General features: G+C 40.1%; 1 protein-coding gene across 1 annotated transcript in view; it reads right to left on the reverse strand.

Annotated features, from left to right (window-relative positions):
- Nucleotides 1-22,650, reverse strand: part of FAXDC2 (fatty acid hydroxylase domain containing 2) — a 67,855-nt gene extending 45,205 nt beyond the window's left edge. The window contains exon 1 of the mRNA XM_089682825.1: nucleotides 22,528-22,650. The gene's annotated coding sequence lies outside the window, so the exon portion shown is untranslated. The remainder of the gene's footprint in view (nucleotides 1-22,527) is intronic.
- Nucleotides 22,651-23,068: the final 418 nt, after the last annotated feature.

Genomic DNA, 23,068 nt, shown 5'->3' on the forward strand with positions numbered 1-23,068 from the left:
TTTATGGACCTGACTGTACACATGGTAAATGCATCTCATCCTTTTCTTTAGAGAAACAGAGGTTTCACAAAGTTACAATACAATGGGGGTATTTACTAAAACTGGAGCGCACAGAATGTAGTGCTCTGGTGCATAGTAACCAATCACCTTCCAGGTTTTATTGTCAAAGCTTATTTGAACAAGCTGAAGCTAGAAGCTGATTGGTCACTGTGCACAACTGCACCAGATTTTGTGTGCACCAGTTTTAGTACATCTCCCCCATGGTGTCACAGAGCTCAAGTCAATTTCCACATATGGAGATATTTGTGTCTCTCTAATTTGCTAAACCCCTAACTGGTACAGTTTTTTCATTAATACTGGACAATTATAGCCTGCACTAGTTTTGGGGGATAGAGGAGATGTTCTGTAAACACCTTCTGTTTCAAGGCAATCCTGTACTTCACATACTTTAGTGTGGGGATTGGGTTTCTTTTGGTCCAACTTACTATCTTTATCATGGGTATAATACTGTCCCATTTGTTCACCAACTCTCACTGTACAAAACATATACTTTTTATAAACTGCAGTACTTTCGTACGGGGCGGATCATCAGCACGATCCGTCTGCTCAACGGGGGAATCTCTCTGCTGATCCCCACTGAGCAGGCGGATGACAGGTCTCTGTCCACTCCGCTGCTGCAGAGCGGACACAGACACAGCCCGCTGATTTCAATGGGATGGTCGGATGCAAACAGAACGCAATCCTGTACACCCATCCATCGGTTTTTGGTGTACAGGATTGGATCAGATGCCTGCGGGTGTGAGTGGACTATTGTCCGCTGACACCTGCCAGTCCATAGAAGTCTATGGATGGACCGATCAGGTCTGCCTGAAAAATGGGCAGATGGCCCCACTGGTCCACTCGTGTGAAAGGAGCCTAAGTGTTTAAAAGATGTACCCAATGGAAAAATATAAAACATTTAGGAAGCATCCCTGTTATAAACATTTGGTCCCTAAAGCACAATATACTGCTAAGTAACAAAGAAATGTATATCTCTGCTCACTATCATTCAGAGCCCATTTACATCTATGTGTGGGCGAATAGATGTGTTCTTTGTAGGCAGATGTATTAACACACTTTTTCAATTAAACTTCAGTTACGTTTAATATTTAGAATTTGAAGTGGATTGGGTGAAAGTGACACTACACTCTGGCTGACAAAAAAAATTCTATGCAAGTATGTATTCTTAACTAAAAAGTACCTTTTATTGTTTTCATTCTCCAAATTTCCAAATTTCTTTTTTTTTTTTTTACTACTGAGATCAGACTTCCTCACACTCATTCTCCATAGTCCCACTGTATGAGGGAACATAGTCACCCTCCCTTGCTCGCACCCAAGACAGACTAGGGATTATAGAGTATGGGAATTGTGGTGTGCATAGAGCAGTGCAGATGACCACAACTATCATGCACTACATGTTTCAAACACTCAAAGTGAGGGGGTTGAGGAGAGCTTCAGGAGCTAACCTTGAAACTCCCGCACCACCACGATACAATATCGTGCGGCGCAGTCACATAAACTTGCATGGATTGTGATCGGCAGCAGTAATGTCAGCCAAATGCACCATATTGTGTAATATTTGCCGTGGCTACAAAGCACAGCATAACATTTGCAAAATAGGAACAGCACTGAGCAGCAGCATGCTCTCATTCAGGTGGGTGGTTCTGGGGAGGTAAAACCACGGCTCAATCATATGCTTTTACCCAAGGTGGATTTGATTTAAATTAAGTTGATTTAAGTCACTAGTGAAAAGGCTCGACTGAAATCATAACTTTTAAAGAGCAACTGTCATCTCTGTCCCGCAGCGGCTCCTCCTCTGACCCGCTGCTGACTCACTTTAATCACACGGCTGGTGATGTGGCACTGACACAACAAGGTGAGGGATGTGGCAGCAGCAGGTGAGTGGATGCCCACTAACAGTTGCTGCCATAATGGATCTAAAATGACAGGTGCTCTTTAAATGTAAGGAATCCGACTCATTCTTGCTGGTAGTTAGAATCTTTAATATTTGTAAACCAAATGAAGGTTTCCTTTTTAGAATAATAAGGTGCCAGGTTAGTAAAACAGCGATATCAGAACCGATTTTAGGTTAATTGGTTAATCACACGTAGCTGGAGAACTACTCAAATTCTTTTATTTTATGTTTTTTCTTATGGTTACTGTGAAATTGTGTGAATGCATCAATGCAGTGCATGTTATCTCAGCTTGGATTCATTGAATGAGTTTACAAAAAATGTAAATATTGCAGAACATGCAGCCTCATGCTACATAATAAAGCTCCAGTTCATGCTGAATAAACTCAATTATTAATGTATCTTAAATAGAAAATTATCTTTAGATAGATTTTTACTCCAAAAGCATTTTGTTAAAATAAATTTGATAAAAATAAAAAAAATCTGATTTAAATTTAAAAAATCCGATTTAAATTAAAAAAATCAGATTTTTAAATTTTTTTTTTAAAATCATCGATTTTTATTCACTCTGCTTTTATCCCACCCTAGCCACAAGTGTCAATGAACCCTTACAAATGATATAATGAAAAATAAATGACAGGGTCATTAGGTAGTGGAGGTGTATGGATTACTTTTGAAGAATACAGTTATCGTTTAGTGTAATGTATGTTAATGCCTGTTACCAACAAACCAAAAATGCATTTTAAAGGGCTGCCATTGACTTCTATGGGCATCACAAGACACTAAAAAAAATGGACATTATTTTTCAAAATTCACTGCACTGTGGTACTGAGACAGGATCAGATACTATCTTTATTATGGGAAACCATGACATGCGTTTAGTTTACTAGAACATGTGCATTAAAATGCAACAGTGTAAAATAGGCTCTTAGTGCCATTTAAACCCGGTGTTTTTTTGGGTCATTACAGGACAGTGATGATGTATGTATGACTTATGTTTTAGGAAGGCAATACGGTACTTGACAACCTGGTATAACCTCAGTTTTATTATCCTCACACTTCTGTATCATCACTGACAACAAAACACGAGGATAGATAGAGCACGTACTATGTTATCAGCTTGTAATTACAGTGCAATATCTGTCTATTAGTACATAACATACTCAATGTCCTCCACACTTTCAAAGATTTCCCTTTCAGTACAGCATCACTGCTGAAATGTAACAAGTAAAATCACTTAACTTTCACTAGTAGACACCATTAAAGGAAAAGCAAGTGTGTTTTCAATGAAAACCCATTTTTAATCATTTTTGCAGTGTTTTGGTATGAAATTAAGTATTTTGCAGTGTTTTGGTGTGAATAGGCAATCTGGGAGAGGTGCCAATCTACCTGAACAACATGGAAGAGATCAAAGATCACCAGGGTGCAGCACATTTTTTTTAAGGAGATAACTTACCAAGGCCCCAGTAAAGGAAAGTTTGAAGAGTTTAAGGTTCCATAGTAAGTATTGCAGAACTCAGGGGTCCATAGTAAGTAATACAGAGTTCAGAGACAAGTAGTATGTAATGCAAAGTTCAGCAGTAAGTAACACAGACTTTAGAGGCCAGTAGTATGTAACACAGGGTGCCGAGGTCAGTAGTACACATTGTATATAGCAAACAGTGCAGGGGCAGGAGTAATTAACTCAGAGTGCAGGATCAGAGGTATGTAATGCAGATTTTTGAGGCCACCAGTACGTAACAGTAAGTGTAAGGATAAAGTAAGTAACACAGGGTTCAGAGGTCAATAGTATGTCATGCAGAGTGCAGAGGCCAATAGTATAGATTGCACAGTGCAGGGGTCAGGAGTAAGTAACACACAGTGCAGTGGTCAGTAATTTATAACACACAGCGCAGAGGTCAGAAGTAAACAATGCAGGGGTTAGAGGCATGTAAGTGTCAGGGAAGAAATCGCAAAATCCTGGCAAATGCGTCAATGCCCAATATGTCCGTGCTAAGTAGCGCAAAAATGTGCGCATGCGCACAAGCGCAGCATGGCACATAGTGGCACATCTGCGTGTGCGACGGCGCATTGGGGCACACAAAGCGCGATAGTTGTTGGCACCCAGTGGCCTTTATAAGGACTGCAGCTCTTCTCAGTAATTGCTGGATTATCATCAGCCTTCTGTTCCTGTGTACCTGTGCGAGTTACTCTGCCTGATTACCTGTTACCAACCTGGCTTGACCCTGACTTGTTCCTTCTTCTCTCCTGACTCTGACCCCGGCTTGCTACTCTGATCTGCTCCTGCCTATTGCTGATTGTTATCCTGTATATGACCCTGGCTTGCTCCTGACTATGCTTCTGCCTCCCTTCCTGATTGATGCCCTGTGTTTGACCCCCGACTCTGGCTTCTGACTATGCTTCCTGCTCTGCCTATCTGTCAAGATCTGCCAGTCTTCTAGAAAGTCATCTGCTGTATCCTCTCTGCCCATAGGTGTCGTCTCATCTAGAACCATAAGGCAACCACACCATTGGCAACCTGTGCTTTTTTTGGGCACAGCACCTTATGTTACCACCTTCATGGGTGCTTTACACTTAGCCGTAAGGGGTGCCCTCTTGTCACTTCTGCCTCCGGTCAGGCACATGAGGAGTAAGTAATGCAGAGTGAAGGGGTCAGTAGTAAATAACACAGATTTCAGAGGTCTGTAGTATTAAAGAGGTTCTTCAGTCTGGCCAAAAAATTTAAAGTAAGCAGCTACAAAAACTGTAGCCACTAACGTTTAATAAGAGGATACTTACATGTCCAGGGTTCTAGTGCTCTTCTTACCTTGGCTGGTTCTTTGACGGTCTTCAGGTCCCAGGGACCTGCATGTTTACTGTGGGAAGCTGGCTGTGACTCCTTCACAGCCAGCTCTCCACTGCACATGTGCAAGTCGTGCTGCACTTTGTGAATGTACCTGCGGCCACCTTCCAGCGGAAGTGGGAGTGGGTGCCTACCAAAACCAGGTACCTGTCCCCCCCCCAAAAAAAAGAAATATTCCAAACATGGAAGCGGGGGGGGGGGCATAAAACAGGACTTCCCTTTTTAGATTGAACCACCTGGCACCTCACCAGGGTGCTTCCAAAAGAGGACTGATTCCTCGCCGCTGGGACACAGAACCAAGGTATTATAGTTGGGCATTGCACCCAAGGACTAGAGGACACTAGCTTAGGTGCAACTGGAACTCTTTATTTAACAGGAATACAGGTTTTATACACTTCAAAAATAGGGGAAGTCCCCAAATGAAAACTCCCACACTGATGGGTTTCAATGGCCAAGCAACTGCATCCAAGCTTACATCACCAAGTGCAATGCAAAGTGTCGGATGCAGTGGTGTTAAGCACGCCGCCACTGGACTCTAGCGCAGTGGAGACGTGTTCTCTGAAATGACAAATCATGCTTCTCCATCTGGCAATCCGATGGACGTGTCTGTGTTTGGCGGTTGTCAGGATAGCAGTGCTTGCCTAATTGCACTGTGCCAAGTGTAAAGTTTGGTGGAGGGAGGATTATGGTGTGGGGTTGTGTATCAGGGGTTGGGCTTGGCCCCTTAGTTTTAGTGAAGGGAACTCTTAAGGCATCAGCATACCAAGACATTTTGGACAATTTCATGCTTTCAACTTTGTGGGAACAGTTTGGGGATGGCCCCTTGCTGTTCCAACATGACTACGCACCAGTGCATAAAGCAAGGTCCATAAAGACATGGATGAGCGAGTTTTGAGTGGAGGAACTTGACTGGCCTGCACAGAGTCCTGACCTCAACTCGATAGAACACCTTCAGGATGAATCAGAGCGGAGACTGCAAGCCAGACGTTCTTGGCTGACATCAGTGCCTTACCTCACAAATGCGCTTCTGGAAGAATGGTCAAACCTTCCCATAGACACACCCCTAAACCTTGTGGACAGCTTTCCCAGAAGAGTTGAAGCTGTTATAGCTGCAAAGGGTGGGCCAACTCAATATTGAACCCTACGGACTAAGACTGGGATGCCATTAAAGTTCATGTGTGTGTAAAGGTAGGCCGACCAATACTTTTGGAAACATAGTGTATATTCTGTCATGTTGAGTACATTCATCATACATGCCAAACAATGTATAAGTGTAACTCATGTGAGCACCTGATCGCAGTACCCCCTCTGATTTTGTCTTTCTCTCAGAAAGGCCAGTGCTATCTCAGGCATCATCCATATGCAGGCAAAGGACTATACCCACCAACAAATGCTTTGGTTTCATCATTATTTTTCTTTACAACTGGCTATTAAAATATCAAATGCAATTATTAAAAAAAGTTGGACAAAGAGTTTAGTTCAGTATAACACTATTTAAGTAAAATAGTACTTTTTTTTTAATAGAAGTCTATACATCAGACCAAAAAAAGAGGGACAACTGATGAGGAAAGGGGAACAGAAGGATTTAGTTTCGAAGAGATACAGTTGGGAGCTATGCATCATGCAATTTCTGGTGTTGGCCCAGGGGTGATGCAAGCATGTAAACCTTGGGCCCTTGCTGCTTCTCACTTTGTGATTTGCTAAAGTCTTAAATACAGTTTCAGTGAGTGATCTTAGGGGGAGGGAAGACTAAGACCTAACTACAGCTAAAGGATTAGGTAGGTTTTTTAAAATATACTTTTACAGTATGCTGTGATATATCAGAAATGTATGTAGACATTTAAATATTCTAATGGGCCCAATTTTAAGTACACTATCCAGGATCCACCCCAACCCACCATCTGCAGTGCTTTTCTAAGGTTAACATACTTTTTACTGGGTCAGGATAGTGCAATTTTAAAGTCTAGCTTGACCTTGTTTCCCCAGCCTCCTGAACGTCTTTAGATCAGTGACAACTCTTTATCACATTGAAGAATCACCTGGGAGATGTAGGAGGTGAGGGAGTGGGGCCAACCTTGACTCCTATAGGAAAAGTCAAGATTTGCATATCCATTTAGTTGTCCATGTCTCTGGATCTACTGATCATTTTGGTGGAGAGTTTTCACTGAACGTTTCCTCTACTTATACACTTTCTCTTCATATGCACCACTTGATTTAACCAAGTGTGAGGCAGATTTACATTAGATAGGACCAATAAGGAAAATAATAAGATTTCTGTGCATTGTTCCCAACTCCAGCCCAAAAAAATTTCCATTTTGGATAGAGTGGGGAGGGGCTAGAATCTGTCAAGTGTTTATTGCTGTCTGTAGGGATTATGGGTGTACCACTCACCTTTCAAATATTCTTTCAGACTTAAATAAATATAACAAACACAGAAAATAAAATTTTCCCTGTAACAGACTTACAAGCCAGCCAGGAAAAAGAAAAAAACATACAAAAAAATATCCCAACAAATTACACTGCCTAATGATTTGCATTATAAACAGAGATTTTAATTGCACAACATTTACAAACATATATGTAAACCACACTGGCTTGTCAAATCCCCTTTGCAATATGCAAGGCTAATTCTAATCTATGAGAGACCCACATTGGTGCATATATAGCAATGGATACATTGAGGATAGGTATGCCTGTAAGCAGCCCATTCTGCCATAAAGGCTCAGTATAGCAATGGAAAAACTGATTGCAGGTATGCCTGGAGGCAGCCCATTCCACCATAAAGGTGCAGTATAACAATGGTTACGTTGAGGGCAGGTATGCTTGGAGGCAGCCCATTCCTCCATAAAGCTGCAGTATAGCAATTGATACATTGAGAGCAGGTATAGTTGGAGGCAGCCCATTCCTCCATAAAGGTGAAGTATAACCATGGATTAGTTCAGGGCAGGTATGCTTGGAGGCAGCCCATTCCTCTATAAAAGTGCAGTATAGCAATGGATAAGTTGAGGGCAGGTATGGTTGGAGGCAGCCCATTCCTCCATAAAGGTGCAGTATAGCAATGGATATGTTGAGGGCAGGTATGCTTGGAGGCAGCCCATTCCTCCATAAAGGTGCAGTATAACAATGTATACGCTGAGGGCAGGTATGCTTGGAGGCAGCCCATTCCTCCATAAAGGTGAAGTATAACAATGGATACGTTGAGGGCAGGTATGCTTGGAGGCAGCCCATTCCTCTATAAAAGTGCAGTATAGAAATGGATAAGTTGAGGGCAGGTATTATTGGAAGCAGCTCATTCCTCCCCAAAAGATATATAACAAAAGCACAGAGTACTGCCAAAACTACTCTACTCAGTAAAGCTAGGCAAAGGATTAAAGATATAAGGCTTTAAGACAAGTCTACTGTGCATTTAACATCCATATATGATATTATATTTTGATTGTGCATACCACTGAATGGTTTTATTAATTTGATACTAATAAAATTTGAAATACATTTCTCTAAATGCACAGAGAGCTTGACTTGATGCCTAATATATGTAATCTCTTCTTTAGCTGTTTGTTGCTGCCTGTGTCTGTGTTTTCATTGTAGATATTCCCCCTCATTTTTTGTATTGGTGTGCTCACAGGAGTGTAATAAATTCAACAGTAACATGATTAAAAAAAAGAAAACAAGGATCCTAGACCTTCTTCATTCTCCAGCAGAAAAGATACTTATGATAAGGGACCCTATTGAACAGAACCCTCCTTCCTGTCCTGTGACCGCATAGAAAAGTGAAAGAAAATTTCCCTAATGGATTCAGGGACTGCAATACAACTCTTATATAGGTTCCAACCCTTTCCTGATGATAACAAATTTTTTTTTCAATGTTTTTAACAGAGTTGTCCCTCAGTAGACCTTTGGCATACCTTATTATATCTCTTGCTCTCATTCTCTTACATAGATATGCTCAGACACAGTAGAATTGTACTTTGGACCTGCTGCTAATGTTGCTGAGAGCAACACATATAGTCCACACATCTAGTTACTGTACATTATTAGCTCACCCACACTTGACGTACATCAGTACCTAATAAATGACTGTACTATTTACTGTGAATGGTCATCCAGAGGTGGTACCTCTATAAACCTGTCATTACGTCACTGATAATAGGTGAAGGAGTCAACAGAGGGCATGTTTGCACTCACTGTAACAGGCACAGGATGACATTCAAGTGCTCCACATACTTTATAACCACCCGCCTGAGGATATTATTGCACCAACTGCACCTGTTGTTTACAGATCAAGGCTTACAGAAGCAGTACACTAAGCATCATGTTAACTATTACTTAAAATTTTGCATAATTCAAATTGGAAAAGGAATTTTTAAACCAAATGTACTTAGCAAGTAGGCAGCATCACAATTCCCAACTGACACTTTAAATCAGTGGTGGTCAACTTTATTGATACAGAGGGGCCTCAAGTGCGGCCTCTGACATCACCAAAGGACTGCCTATAATATTCCGGGATTATATAATGATATAGAAAGTTGTCACAGATTATAGACATGTATCAGAAGTTCAAATAAAAATTAAAACCCACAGTGATAGTGTAAAAGTGGTGCACACACTTAACAGTCATAAGCTGACAATAAAAAAATTAACATATATTCAAAAAAATTGAAACAACCAAAAAAATCTTATATCAAAAAAGTAATTAATATGTGAAAATATTAAGTGGGAAAGTAAATAAATTAATGTGAATCCAAATCAAACATCACATACAGTATTTAAATTCACCATGTGATGAAAAAACATCCAGTGAAAACAAAGAATATCCAGTGATAAAAAAACAAAGTGGTCACAGTGCGCCCCCACACGGGTGTGCACTTACCAGTGCTCTATTGCCCTCTACTTTGTTGGGTGAGAAAAAAGAAGAAGAGGGTTTTAACTGGTAAGCGATAATACAAGAGATGAAAGGAGTCTCCAATATCCACTTGTTCAGCCACCTATGCACAAGGATCTCACAAGGTATCTGATGTCACTCCATGGACAGCAATATCATGTAAACAGAAGAAGGCACAAGACCCGCTCCAATGGTGTAGTACAATGGTGTAGTACATTGTGAGTATATATCTATTTGATTACACAATAAATACGTGGTGTACCACGGTAATGCATGATGAGAGTGCGCCCTTTTTTTCTTTGTTCATTAGCATATTATGAATGACTTACCTTAAAACGAAGCCCTCCAGTGGTGTGCTGTCACAGCTGACAGGGCTTCCATCTTCACCTTGTCTTCCTTCCAGGTTCATGAGCTTTGACAATTTAAATGGCCAAGCCATGATGACGTCACTCATGTGCATGCACACGGGAGTCATGATCATGCAACAGAGCACTGAAGGGATGACATGAGTATGCCGTCCCTTCAGACTCCAATGATGTCACCAGCTGGAACAACACTGAATATCTCCTAAACAGTGCAAGTTTAGGAGGTATTCTTTGTACCTACAGGTAAGCTTTATCATATGCTTACTTATAGGTACAAGTGTACCAGTGGTGCTTACTATTGCTTTAAATCACTGCTATCACGACCCCCATTACAAATCAACGCATCCACATTTGTTCTTCCTACAGCATTCCAAAAAATTACCTGTGCGATATTTGATATTTCTGTTAGCAAGATCCACATTAAAAGCTTACAAAAATATAAAAAAGAGAAAGGAGATGAAAAGTACAGCAATAAACCAAACCGTTTAACTACTAGATGCCAGTTTATAGAATAATTTTCCTTTCCATACTAAAGTAAGGAAAACACAGACTACTGTCTGCTGGGATCAGTGAATAAACTGAATACCTGCTCATCCCTGTCACTCTATCTTCTCCAAAGGGAAGCACTGGTGCAAGATAGGAGTCCATATACTTTCTCATCAAGATATGTGGAAACTTGGTTCAGAGTTCCAGTCTTTTACTGTAAATAAGCCTACCACTGTCTGCCTATTTATATTAAATGATTAGAACTTAGAGCTGGGTGTGAGACTTAAAGTGGACCTTTACGCAAAACAGTTTGATAACAATTAATGTTCTTTAACAAAAGAACATACATTCCATTTTAGTAATTTTGCTATCAAGGTTAGTGTGTACTGTAAATTGCCTCCAGGAGTGCTCCTGTTTCTTCTCGATGGAGGTTGCAATTTTCACTTTCTTATTGGAGACTCTGCCCCTTTCCTTGGTCTAAAAATATATATTTTTCAATCTGTAATTAAAAATTTTACATTTCCAGCCTTGATTGTAAATCTTGGATTAACTAGAGAGGAAAGCTGTAGTGGCTTTACAGAGCTGAAGTCCACAGGTTGCCATGAGGGAGAAAGGAGAGAATATCAGGGAATTAAGATAAGACACTTTACTTGTAAGTTTAGCTCTTTTGTCTCTCCTTGGCAGCAGAGTTTGATCTGTCACCTCTCCTGCTTTTCTTTTCTCCCTCCCTAATCTGTGTTCCCTCCCCACAGTCTGTGTCATTCTTGCTGCTTTCCTCCCCCTTCAGCAACAGTAAATCTTAAAGCTTCTAGCTCATTGGCCTCTAGCAGCTCTGATTTTAGGCACAGTGCCAAGAATAGAGAACAACTGAGCATGTGCAGAGCAGGGTGAAACAGGGGATTATTAGATTTTAAACAGCACGGGCACCTATTTTTAAAGTTTTACATAGCTATACCTGCAAAAAGGGCCAGCCTGAAGTGACGTATCAGAACTTAATTTTCTAACTAAAGTTCCACTTTAAGCTAGCTACACACCGACCGAAATTCAGCCGGTTCAGTAGGGGCCCACCGAATTTCAATCTCTATATTGCGCTCCCTGTTCGACAGAAGATGATCTTTAGATTGGCTTCTGTCAAACGGATCTGCTGGAAAACCTTCTTCGATCAGCAGCTGTCGTAACAATCGGTGTATTCTGACAGTGGAGAGTCCCCTTTTATGATACACAATGCTTTAATAAACTATCACCCAGTTAGGGTTTACAGCTGCTTTAGTAAACATGGTTTATTGTGAAACACGTTTACACATCCTCCATCATAAGCTTCTATTACAGCTCTCGGCATACAATTACATGACAACTCTAGAAAAAGACTTTGTTGTAACACTCCTCTCTCCAGATGCCATGATTACAGGTCTGAACAGGAAACAGGTATCTGTCACTGACTTGGTCCTGCTCCAGTGTCTGAATGGTGAATCTTCACTCAGGATCACCAAGCCCAAGTATTCTACAAATGCATCCTACCCTCCTGCCTAGGGTTAGGCATTGAAAATATAAATAACAAAGAGTACTGCTGAACTCTAATTTGCACTACTCCTGTATTGCACCAGCAGCCTTGGCCTCTCTGCATGCCGCATGTAGAGGTAGACAACATGGTGAGAGAGGGCGGTGAGCTCTGTTCTTTGCTGGGGTTTAATAAATATTAGCCTGCATGGTACCCACCACATTTGTTATAGCCTCTTGGTGCAATTACATTATTAATGATGAAGATTAATGTATTTAGCTCCACCATCCTGGAAAAAGTGCTTTGCCAACTTTCTTGAAGTTGGCCTCGTTTCCATACATGCATTTGGAACTTCACACTCCCCTACTACAGAAAGGCAAGAAGGCAGATCAGGATTTGCTAGATTACATGAAGCACTATGCATGTATTTTCTCAGGTAATCATTGACTTGACTCCCTTTAACTACTTGCCCTCCAGAGGATTTACCCCCCTTCCTGACCAGGTCATTTTTTGCGCTGCATTACTTTAACTAACAATTGCACGGTCATGCAACGCTGTAAATAAATCAGATTTATGTCTTTTATCCCACAAATAGAGCTTTCTTTCGGTGGTATTTGATCACTTGTTTATTTTTTTGCGCTATAAACAAAAAAAGACTGACAATTTGGAAAAAAAAAATATTTTTAACTTTTTGCTATAAAACATGTCCAGTAAAAAAATTTAAAAATCAAATTTCTTCATAAATTTAGACCAATTTTTTTTTCTGCTACATGTCTTTGCTAAAACAAAATCCCAATACGTGTCAATTAATTGGTTTAAGTGAAAGTTGTCTACAAATGGCGGTATATATACTGGAATTTTTTTTTAATATACTAGTAATGATGGTGATCAGCGACTTATAATGGGACTGCGGGACTGCGATGGGCATTCTGACACTGGGGGTGAACTAACTGCCACTGACATCCCAATGACACTAATACAGTGATCAGTGCTAATAAAAAGCGCTGACACTGTATTAATGGCACTGGGCAGGAAAGAGTTAACATGTGGGGCGATCAAAGGGTTAATTGTGTGCTGTGTGCTGTTTTACATGATGTGCTGTGTTTGTTTTACTAGGGAGACATGCTGCTGTGTATTTATCTTCTGTACATAGAAACACACAGCAGCATGTCCTTGCTGACTGGAGAGAGACCAGTGTTGGTTACACACAGGTCTCTCCTCTGTCAGCTTTGCCCGACGATTGCTGGGTGGCGGCAGGGAATCTCCAGCTGGGACCTGGTGATTGACATTCCTAGCTGCTAATGGCGCTAATGAAAATCATGTATATATATATATATACACATGATTTTGCGCAGCCCAGCCAACCTGTAGCAAGAGTTCCACTATAGGACGGCAAGAAAGCGGTTAAAGGGTCAATTTGTTCAAAATAAATATTTCAATACACCTTTACATATCAGTCGACAGATTTTCACACAATATGAGGTGGAATCAAAATGTTTTGAGGCTAGCTTTTTAACATATTTTAACAAAAAAACCACCTCCTAAATAAATGTGATAAACAATAACCCTTAACACAAACAACACCTTCCCCTGAAGGTGTAACAGATTTATATATGTACAAGTGTTATAAACAAACTCTAAATAAAAACTGTGAAGTCCATCAATCAGTCCATCAAACAGTTATTAACTCTCACTATCCTATAATATCAAAGTTCAAGATGTTCAGAAATTCTTCTAACGATCTCCCATGTGCATATACCTCAAAAAAAGAAAATAACATATAGTGCATTATCCTTTATATAATATATACTTAATTCATCTCCCACAATCCAGTGACAAATAGTGATAATGGTGAAAAAAACGGTGAAAATAGTGAAATAATCAGTGAAAACACTGTGTGTGTGACTCACCCTTCAATCCCACACACAGAAAGATATAATTGCAAACTGGTGTGCACTTCTATTCATAGTAAGGGTACCCTTACCAACATTTCAGAAAACACATGCTTATATCAATCCAACAGCTTTCTCAGGATGAATGATCTCCACAATCCTCCCTGGATTGCTGATCCCACTGTTTCCAGGCACTTTACTCCATCCAGGGACAAAACATAAGGAACACAATAGTGTAATACCGCCAATAGTAAAATCAAATGACCTTTATTTGAACTGCTTACATCAAACAAGCCTTTATGCACGTAATCACGTAATCACTTATGACGCGTTTCGTCATTGGCTTAATCATAAGGGGATTATGATTAAGCCAATGACGAAACGCGTCAAGGGAAGTGACGTCAAGACGCACACAGGAACCGGAAGTTGACCGGCGGCCATTTTGGAAAAGGGAAGCGAATGATCTGGAGCACCTGGACGTTCTTCCTGAATGGCTGTGAGGCTGTGAGGTTACTATTATAAGTGATTACGTGCATAAAGGCTTGTTTGATGTAAGCAGTTCAAATAAAGGTCATTTGATTTTACTATTGGCGGTATTACACTATTGTGTTCCTTATGTTTTGTCCCTGGATGGAGTAAAGTGCCTGGAAACAGTGGGATCAGCAATCCAGGGAGGATTGTGGAGATCATTCATCCTGAGAAAGCTGTTGGATTGATATAAGCATGTGTTTTCTGAAATGTTGGTAAGGGTACCCTTACTATGAATAGAAGTGCACACCAGTTTGCAATTATATCTTTCTGTGTGTGGGATTGAAGGGTGATTCACACACACAGTGTTTTCACTGATTATTTCACTATTTTCACCGTTTTTTTCACCATTATCACTATTTGTCACTGGATTGTGGGAGATGAATTAAGTTTATATTATATAAAGGATAATGCACTATATGTTATTTTCTTTTTTTGAGGTATATGCACATGGGAGATCGTTAGAAGAATTTCTGAACATCTTGAACTTTGATATTATAGGATAGTGAGAGTTAATAACTGTTTGATAGCTTTTTAACATGCCAACAGATGGCAGCACAGTCACTGGATGCACTGACCTTTATAAGTCAGTGTGTCAAAAGACTTTGTCCTGTGTACATTGGGAGCTGTGCAACTGGTTCTATTTTAACCACGTGCATTACCACATCTACTATTTAATCATGGACATGAAGTTAGAACAAAGAGAAAACGTGAAATTCTGCATGAAACTGGGCAAATCTGCCACAGAGACGTTTGACATGATTCGGTAAGTTTATGGCGATGCTGCAGTGAGTAGTTTAAGGTGTTTTGAGTGGTACACATGCTTCAAGAGTGGAAGAACCTCACTGGAAGATGACGAGAGATCAGGAAGACCTTCAACGAGCTCAACCCCCAAAAATGCCCTCTTCCCAAAGATGAAGGTCCAGCTCATAGGTCGCTATTTTGAAAACATTGCGAAGATCCAGCATTTTGACTTATAAAGGTGCTGTCATCTGTTGACAAAACGTTTTAATACCACCTCATAGCTTAGCTATGCTCTCCTTTAAGAAAACCCAGCATGCTTTGTGAATCCTGTTTTATGGATGCACCCCTTAGTAGCTGTTCATTATTAAAATAAAGATATTATATACATTAATATATACAAATATATAAACATATAAAGGTATCTAATTATTCACCTAGTATAGTATAGTATAGAGAGCAGGTGCTGAAAGTTGTTTAAAAAACAATTTACCACACACACACCTCTACCCACCCCCAACTAATCACTGGCATAATACAAATCACCCTATCTAAATGCCCCCTTTACTCACCTAAATTCGTGTTGATCTGACATATTATTCAATTTCCAATAAAGTTTTGCCCACAAATGAGCTTTAAAGATCATTTACTGTTTGTTAATTATATATAAATACTTTACGTTCATAGCCTGGCCGCAGGTTTACTTCAAGACATTTTGCATTTGTTGCCATGTGCAGCTAAGAAATACAGACAATAAAAAGCATTATGCCAATTAAATGCAGGTACTGTTTGGGTATTCTGACAGCTGCAGGGGCCCATTGTCAGAATACAGTAGCCAACACTGAAAATTCCCTTATCCACACTTTTTAGTGTGGATGTAGGAATTGAATGGGCCTAGCGAGAGAAATCTCAATGTATGTGGCCCGCTGAATGAGGCTCTAGGCAAGCCAGCAGCTTTGGTCCTCTCACCCCTTTGACATTGGTAAGGACTGCAATTGGCTCAGAGAATCATTGTCTGTACCACACATATGGAGGAACCCTTTAACCACTTCAAGTCCGGACACTTTCACCCCCTTCCTGTCCAGGCCAATTTTCAGCTTTCAGTGCTAACACACTTTGAATGACAATTGAACGGTCATGCAACACTGTACCCATATGAATTGTTTAGCATTATTTTTGAGACAGATAAAACTTTATTTTGGTGGTATTTATTCACCACTGGGATTTTTATTTTTTTGCCATATAAATGAAAAATTCCAAACATTTTGAAAAAAAAGTGTTTTTCTTTCTTCATAAATCTTGGCCAAAATGTATTTATATATCTTTTTAGTAAAAAAAATAACCCAAATTAGTTTATAACCAAAAACTATAATTTTGCAAAATTTTTTTACATTTTTATTTTATTTTTTTTATATTATTATTTATGGGTTTTTTTAACATACTGTCACCCGAGCAGTACAGTGTTACCATAGTGATACTGTACTACTTGTTGGGGGTGATGAAGATTTTTTTTCTTTTTTTACAATGATTGCTTTTTACCCATAAATGCTTTAAAAGCAATCATTTCTCCTTCTCTCTGGCTGCATTCCTGCAGCCATTGAGAAATACTGTGAGAGCTGTGATTGGTCACAGCTTGTCACATGGTACAAGGCTGTTGTGAATAGCCTTGTACCATGTGATCTCTGTGATCATTCATAGATTTCACACGTAGTAAGCAACAGGGGCGGACTGACCATTTGGAAACTCGGGCACCGCCCAAGGGCCCAGGGTCAGTAGGGGGCCCCATGAGATGCCCCTGGTACCTTTTTCATAGGCTTTTTTGAGTTTGGGCAAGGACACAGGGGCCCCATGATTCCCTATTGCCCGGGGGCCCCATGAGTTGTCAGTCCGCCCCTGGTAAGCAATGATGTCAGCAAGTGATATCTTGTTTACTACTATTCATGTGATCACTGATTGGCCAATCAGTGATCACATGAATCGGGACCTCACACAGAGGTCCCGTACAGCGATCGGTGTTCCTCTTTGTTTTGTGACAAAGCGGGCACCGGATCGCGGTGCCGCATGCTCCCAGGGAGCTCACACAGGCAGTGAATGCGGGGGCTGTTTATAAATGGCCACCCACTCCTGCACTGCTCCCGTCCGGCCGTTTATGTACTGTACATGGGCCGTATGGGAAGTGGTTAAAAAGCTTTCAAGTCTCAGGGAACCCCTGCTAAAAATTACTATATCTACAACTCACGATACATTGGTGTGATGGTCAGTGGGAAGAATGCTCCTTACACTTGTGGTTATTGGGAAGAGTTACCCCCTTACAGATACATAAATGGATCAATGGTATCACTGGAAACCTATCTGAGAGGTAGAAATTGTTTATTGCTCAAGGAACCCTTAGCAACCTCTGGTGGAACCCTAGTTGAGAACCCCTGCTTTACTGACATGACCACATCAGAAATCAACTGCCTATAAGTACCTTCTCCCTTGTAAAGTGACAGGCAGGTGCCTACTTTTGATCTATTGCACTGTTCCCCTGGTTTATTGCAGGAGCATGCATCCACTGGGCCCTAACCTGCTGCCTAGGTTGTGGTGAGGATAATCCAGCTATGCCTTTACTGATGAAGAGAAATGTGTTTTCTGGAAGCAAAGGAGATTCACTTTCAAAAGGTAACACCTACTGTATGTATTCACCTTTGTATTACAATCTATGACTGATATGGTATGCCACTTTAGTAATAGAAGACTTGCGTGAGAAGTGACAGCCTGCAGCTATTGCTAAATAAATACGATTTTTCTTTTTATTGGCAGATTAAGAAATCTCTGCAATGCTAGTTTTTGACATTTTTTATCGTTGGCAATCAGCAGAGAGAAGAATGACTCTGGCTGCTGCTAGCAGGGTGAAGAACAAGCTGTTTACCTAGCTTTTTTTTTTTCATTTGCTGTTGGTGGATCCTCACCCTCAAAAAAACACTTGTGGAGAAAAGTTTAAAATATTTTTTTCTTGATGATGGTGATGTCACGTTCCTTGCAGTAATATCTTGGATCCCAATTTTCATGGGAAGACTGAAGACAACGCAGTGCAGGTACTTCTCATCAGATTTGGGATCCTTAGCATTTCCAGGACTGTGATGTCATGCTTGCGTATGCATTGCAATCACAAGCCAATTGTTAGGTATATTTTTAAAAAATATTTTCTACATTTAAAAAAAAAAAGGTGTAATGGTGCGATTTTACATAGCTGGGTGACCCACTATTTATAATAATTAGATTTTGGTGCAAGGTCTGCTTTCATGATTTAAAGTGTTACTAAATCCACAACAGTAAAATCAGTCTGTTTCTGCAGTAAAGCATGTTTGTTATACTCACTGTGGCACCTATGAGGTTAATCCCCTGCATTGTGTGAAAAGGCTGCTTGATACTGTCTATTCTGATCCTCCCCTTCTTACACAGTCCCCAATCCATCTGCTGATAGCACAGAGCTCTTGGAGGCACTCTGCACATGCTCAGTTTGGTGCGTATTGCTAGAGAGGTTTTTTTTTCCCTTTGGGAGGGTGCATGTGATCAGCACAGGGCTAAGCATCACTGTCCAGACAGAGGATCAGACGTTATGTAGCCTCATAGGATAGTCAGGGCAGAATGAAAACTCCTCCTACAAGCTTTAACCAGTGCTCAGCAGGACACTGATAGAAGTCACAAGACTGCTATATATTGCTGATGAGAAAAGGTATTTAGCAGTTTCTATTTACTACAATAATTGCATTTCCATGCTCTGTGTACCGTAGAAGACCAGATATAGTGAATACAGGATCCTGGGTTTAGTAACACTTTAATTTCTACTCTATTTCTGTCTCAATAGGCAGTAGCCAATGGAACATGATCCAATATGAGGAACACAAACAGCAATGAAGCTCAGCAGAGGTTCTTTCCCACTCTATCCAAAATTTAGAAAAAAAAAATGGGAAGTCCACTATAGACCAGCAATCTAGTAGCTGAGAAACACTTTTTTATAGAATTCTCTTCCAAAAGCCCTCACAGGAATATTAGCATAGCTACATTAATTCTCCCAAAAGTATGTGTGGAAAAAAAAGTTTGCAGTGCTAACAAGCAAAATTATTGAATCTTTCTAGGCAGACATCCTGAGTATCTATGTATGGCAAATATTGGGTGAACTTGCCAACAAATCCTTTATAAGTATTCTCCATATTTGATGACTTATGCATTATAACATCAGTGCTGGTGTAAATGTATTAACGAGTATCTAAACTTTCTTTCCAGTTTTGTATAAAGTTCAGAAGGATTAGAGCCCCTGTCATATTTTTATTGTTGTCCCCACTGGGGCAATTCAACCTCTCTAGTTGTCCTGGGCACCATTGACAGCAGGACAGAAAGTGAGGTAAAATCCCAAATTTTTAGTTGTCACTAGAACTTGGAATATGAATAAAGGCGACAACAGTCCATTTACAACTCTCTAGGAGGGGATTTCCCTCACTTTGGGGGGATTTCCTTTTACTTCCTGTTATGTCTTTAAGAAAGGAAGTGAAGAGAAATCTGGGACACAGACAAAAAAAAGCTTGACAGAACCCTGACCCTAAAACCTCTGGTTTAAAAAGGAATCTATTCAAGTATATTATCGCTGCTGTGATCTAATGTCCTGTTTGTGGGTGGCTACATTCTTTCCTCCATGGTCTCACTGTGTGTAGGAACGGCATGTAGCCACTCTCCATGCTTGCTCCTAAGATGGACTATGGACTACGGGGTGCATAGAGCAGTGCACATGACCAAAACTTACGTGCACTGCTTGTTCCAAACAATGGAAGCCAAGGGAAAAGGAGAGGATTGCTTTGTTTCACTTTTTAATATTTTATGTAAAAGCCAATGCTTTGGCTTTACATACATTTAACAGGCGACAGCAAATTCATGAGTAAGACACTAGTGCCAGTCAGTGGTAATGTTTACCTTAAATCATTTTAAAATAATATTTGGATTGTAAATACATAAAAGTGCAGTGCTTTAAGTGACAAATAATCATAGGAAAACAGTGAAAAATGTGTCAAAATATAGTTTATTCAAAACTAAAGGAAAAGTCCCAGAGGCTGTGATGAAACAAAAGAAATCCATCACAGCCTCTGGGACTTTTCCTTTGATTTTGAATGGACTATTTATTGACACATTGTTCACTGTTTTCCTATGATTATTTGTCACTTTAAGCGCTGTACTTGGGTGTCAGTGTCAGGGTTTAGTGTCAGGGTTTATGTGTTCAGCTGCTATATATTATACACTTTATTTTTGATTATTGATCATTTATTTTCATTAGCGCGGGTTTATATATAAATATTTGGATTTTGTCTGGTCATATTCCAGGCTAGCTCACAATATTTAAGCAGGCCATACATGGGTCGAATTCTGAACAAATTTTCTTTAGAAAATCAGAAATTTTGTGTGTTTTGTAATCCGGTGGTGTCACCATTGATTTTGAAATTCGACCAACCAAGCCTTCAATTTCACCTAGTGTTTCTACAGAAAATAATTTTCATGGCTGAGAATCTTCTTTTCTTTCCAGGTCACAGCTCATGCTCATTTCTTTTTCAATTATATTTTTCACACAATTCTGCAATCATTGGATAGAAATTTGTTTTTTCGAAAAATTTCCAACATGCCCGATCACTCAAATTTGATGGCTGCATGAAAAACGGCCAATGCTGCAGCCCACTAATGGTGGGAAATTTGAAAGAAAATTCTTCGGATTTCAACCCATATATGGCATGCAGTAGTCCAGCAGGGTCCGGGTACAGCACTCTAAATTCAGGCTATGGAAAGATGAATCCAGATAATTGCCATTAAGAGGCCAGTTCAAACAGTGATATAGACAGGTTTGAAGTGAAAAAAAAAAATTGAGGAACAATTGCAAAAATGGTTGGTCTTTTCTCAGCAGAATTGAAGAATTAATGTCCATCCTTCTAGGTCACTAGCTAAAAACCGAGGTATGTTAAGTAGAGGAAGATTACTGAGCTGACCTACAAAAGTTTGGTTTCTTCCTGTGGGCGGCATAACCCAGACTGTATATGATTACTGCTTTCCTCAGTGCACAAAAAAGACAAAAATATTTGGATATTTTACTGTCAGCTATTGAGTTGCTTTTGTTTATATTACTGTCAAATGAATAGTTAGAGTGAATAAGTTATCAAGACAACCTGGCTGAAAACCTTTTGTGGAGGCCATCAATGTCTGACTCCCAATCTTCTCAATAGTTCTGGGGTAGAAAAATACCTCACCATCACTGACTACCCTTGAACCACATGCAGCTTGTGAGTCAGTCAGCAGTAGCATCCATCAAAGGCTTCTCAGACTTCCACACAATCAGAGATTCTCTTTAAAGGGCCAATCTTCCCCAGTTGTGTAAGCTCTGGTGACCTAAATCACTCACTGGCTTTTGGTATCTCTTGGGACCCAACCAGTGAGATTTCTTTCCTTGTTTGCTCCCAGTCCCCCACCACCAGCATGCAGTACAGTCTCAATTCTCCTGCTGCAGCTAAGTAAACCTCAACCCTCTTGCTGCATTCTACTTAAGGGCATATTTACAAAACAGTGAATCTGACCTTCAACAAGCATTCACTGCAGATGACTCTTCCTAATGCATGCATTTTATATGACAATGATGATTGTTTGTTGAAAGTCACATTCAATGCTTTATAAATAGGCCCCTTAGTGATGCATATAAATGGTCAATTAAGCCTATAGTGTAAGGCCCCTTTAAAGCAGTCAAGGCAAATTGGTGGGCATGGAAAAGCCTTTGCAGAGATTTGTGGTTTGACTTCTTGATATATAAGGAGACAGAGGGTGATTCAATGTGATTCAAGAATATCAGCTTAGGATGGAAGACCCTTAAAAGAAGGCCTGTGTTTAAAAATTCCACTTGTGATGGGTGGCTGGCGTTTGGAAAATGTAGCATCTGCAGAACGTCGCATCACCAGTATGGAGGCATTGGTAACATGGTATCTGTTTCAGCACTGGTCATCTGACAGTCTACACAGAGAGCCCAGAATCCCATTTTCCAAAAGAAGTATATTTTCGATTCTAAGTGATCATTTTCTTGTGAGTTGAAGTTAGATTGTTAAAGTAAATAATAAAATCAAATAATTTTAAAATAGAAACTGACTGAAAGCCTGAAAACACAATACAGGTTGGCTGTTCTACAAATACACAACAACAATGCTTGAATCTGACGCTGCCATAATGAGACATGCAGAGCCTTCTGACGGCTAAGGAATCAAGCCTTAATCAAAGTAGTTTTCTATCCTATGAAAGTGACAGATTTTGATTTTAATAGTATCCATTTGTATTCCTTACCCCTGCTTCTTCCCCCCTCTCTTCCTAGAGGCTCAGTTTTCTCTGGGACAGCCAGCTCAGAGTCTCTGTGCAGATCTTTATTGTTATATCTTTACACTGCCTCCCACTTCTTGTGTCAGTCCACGCCTGCTTATGATGCTGAGCCATAGAGCACACAGTTACAACGAAACCCTGTAACACCTCTTAAAGGGGCACAGCCTACTGAACTCAGCAAGCACTGACAGTGCTGTATTGGTTTACAGTATTTAAAGTTGAATTGAAATCTAAAAAAAATGCTCAGATTTTTTTTTAATGGACTGTGCATGTCTCCTTTCTTTTCTCCCAGCAGGTTTTTTTGTGTACACTGCTTGAAGTAGGATGCCAAAAATGAGGGTGAGATAATGTGACTCCAGTGCTCATACGTAAGAGTTACATCGTCAGTGGCTGCCCAATGGCTGGAAAAAGAAGATGAAAGAAGAAACAGTGGAGAAGAAGGTAGTATTCAGCACCAGGGATCGTAGACCTCTTATCCTAGGAAGGTCCTTTAGTTTTTGGTAAATCT

The sequence above is a fragment of the Staurois parvus genome, unplaced genomic scaffold (assembly GCF_062004578.1).
Source record: "Staurois parvus isolate SC_StPar_1 unplaced genomic scaffold, SC_StPar_1.0 ptg000298l, whole genome shotgun sequence".
NCBI lineage: Eukaryota > Metazoa > Chordata > Amphibia > Anura > Ranidae > Staurois > Staurois parvus.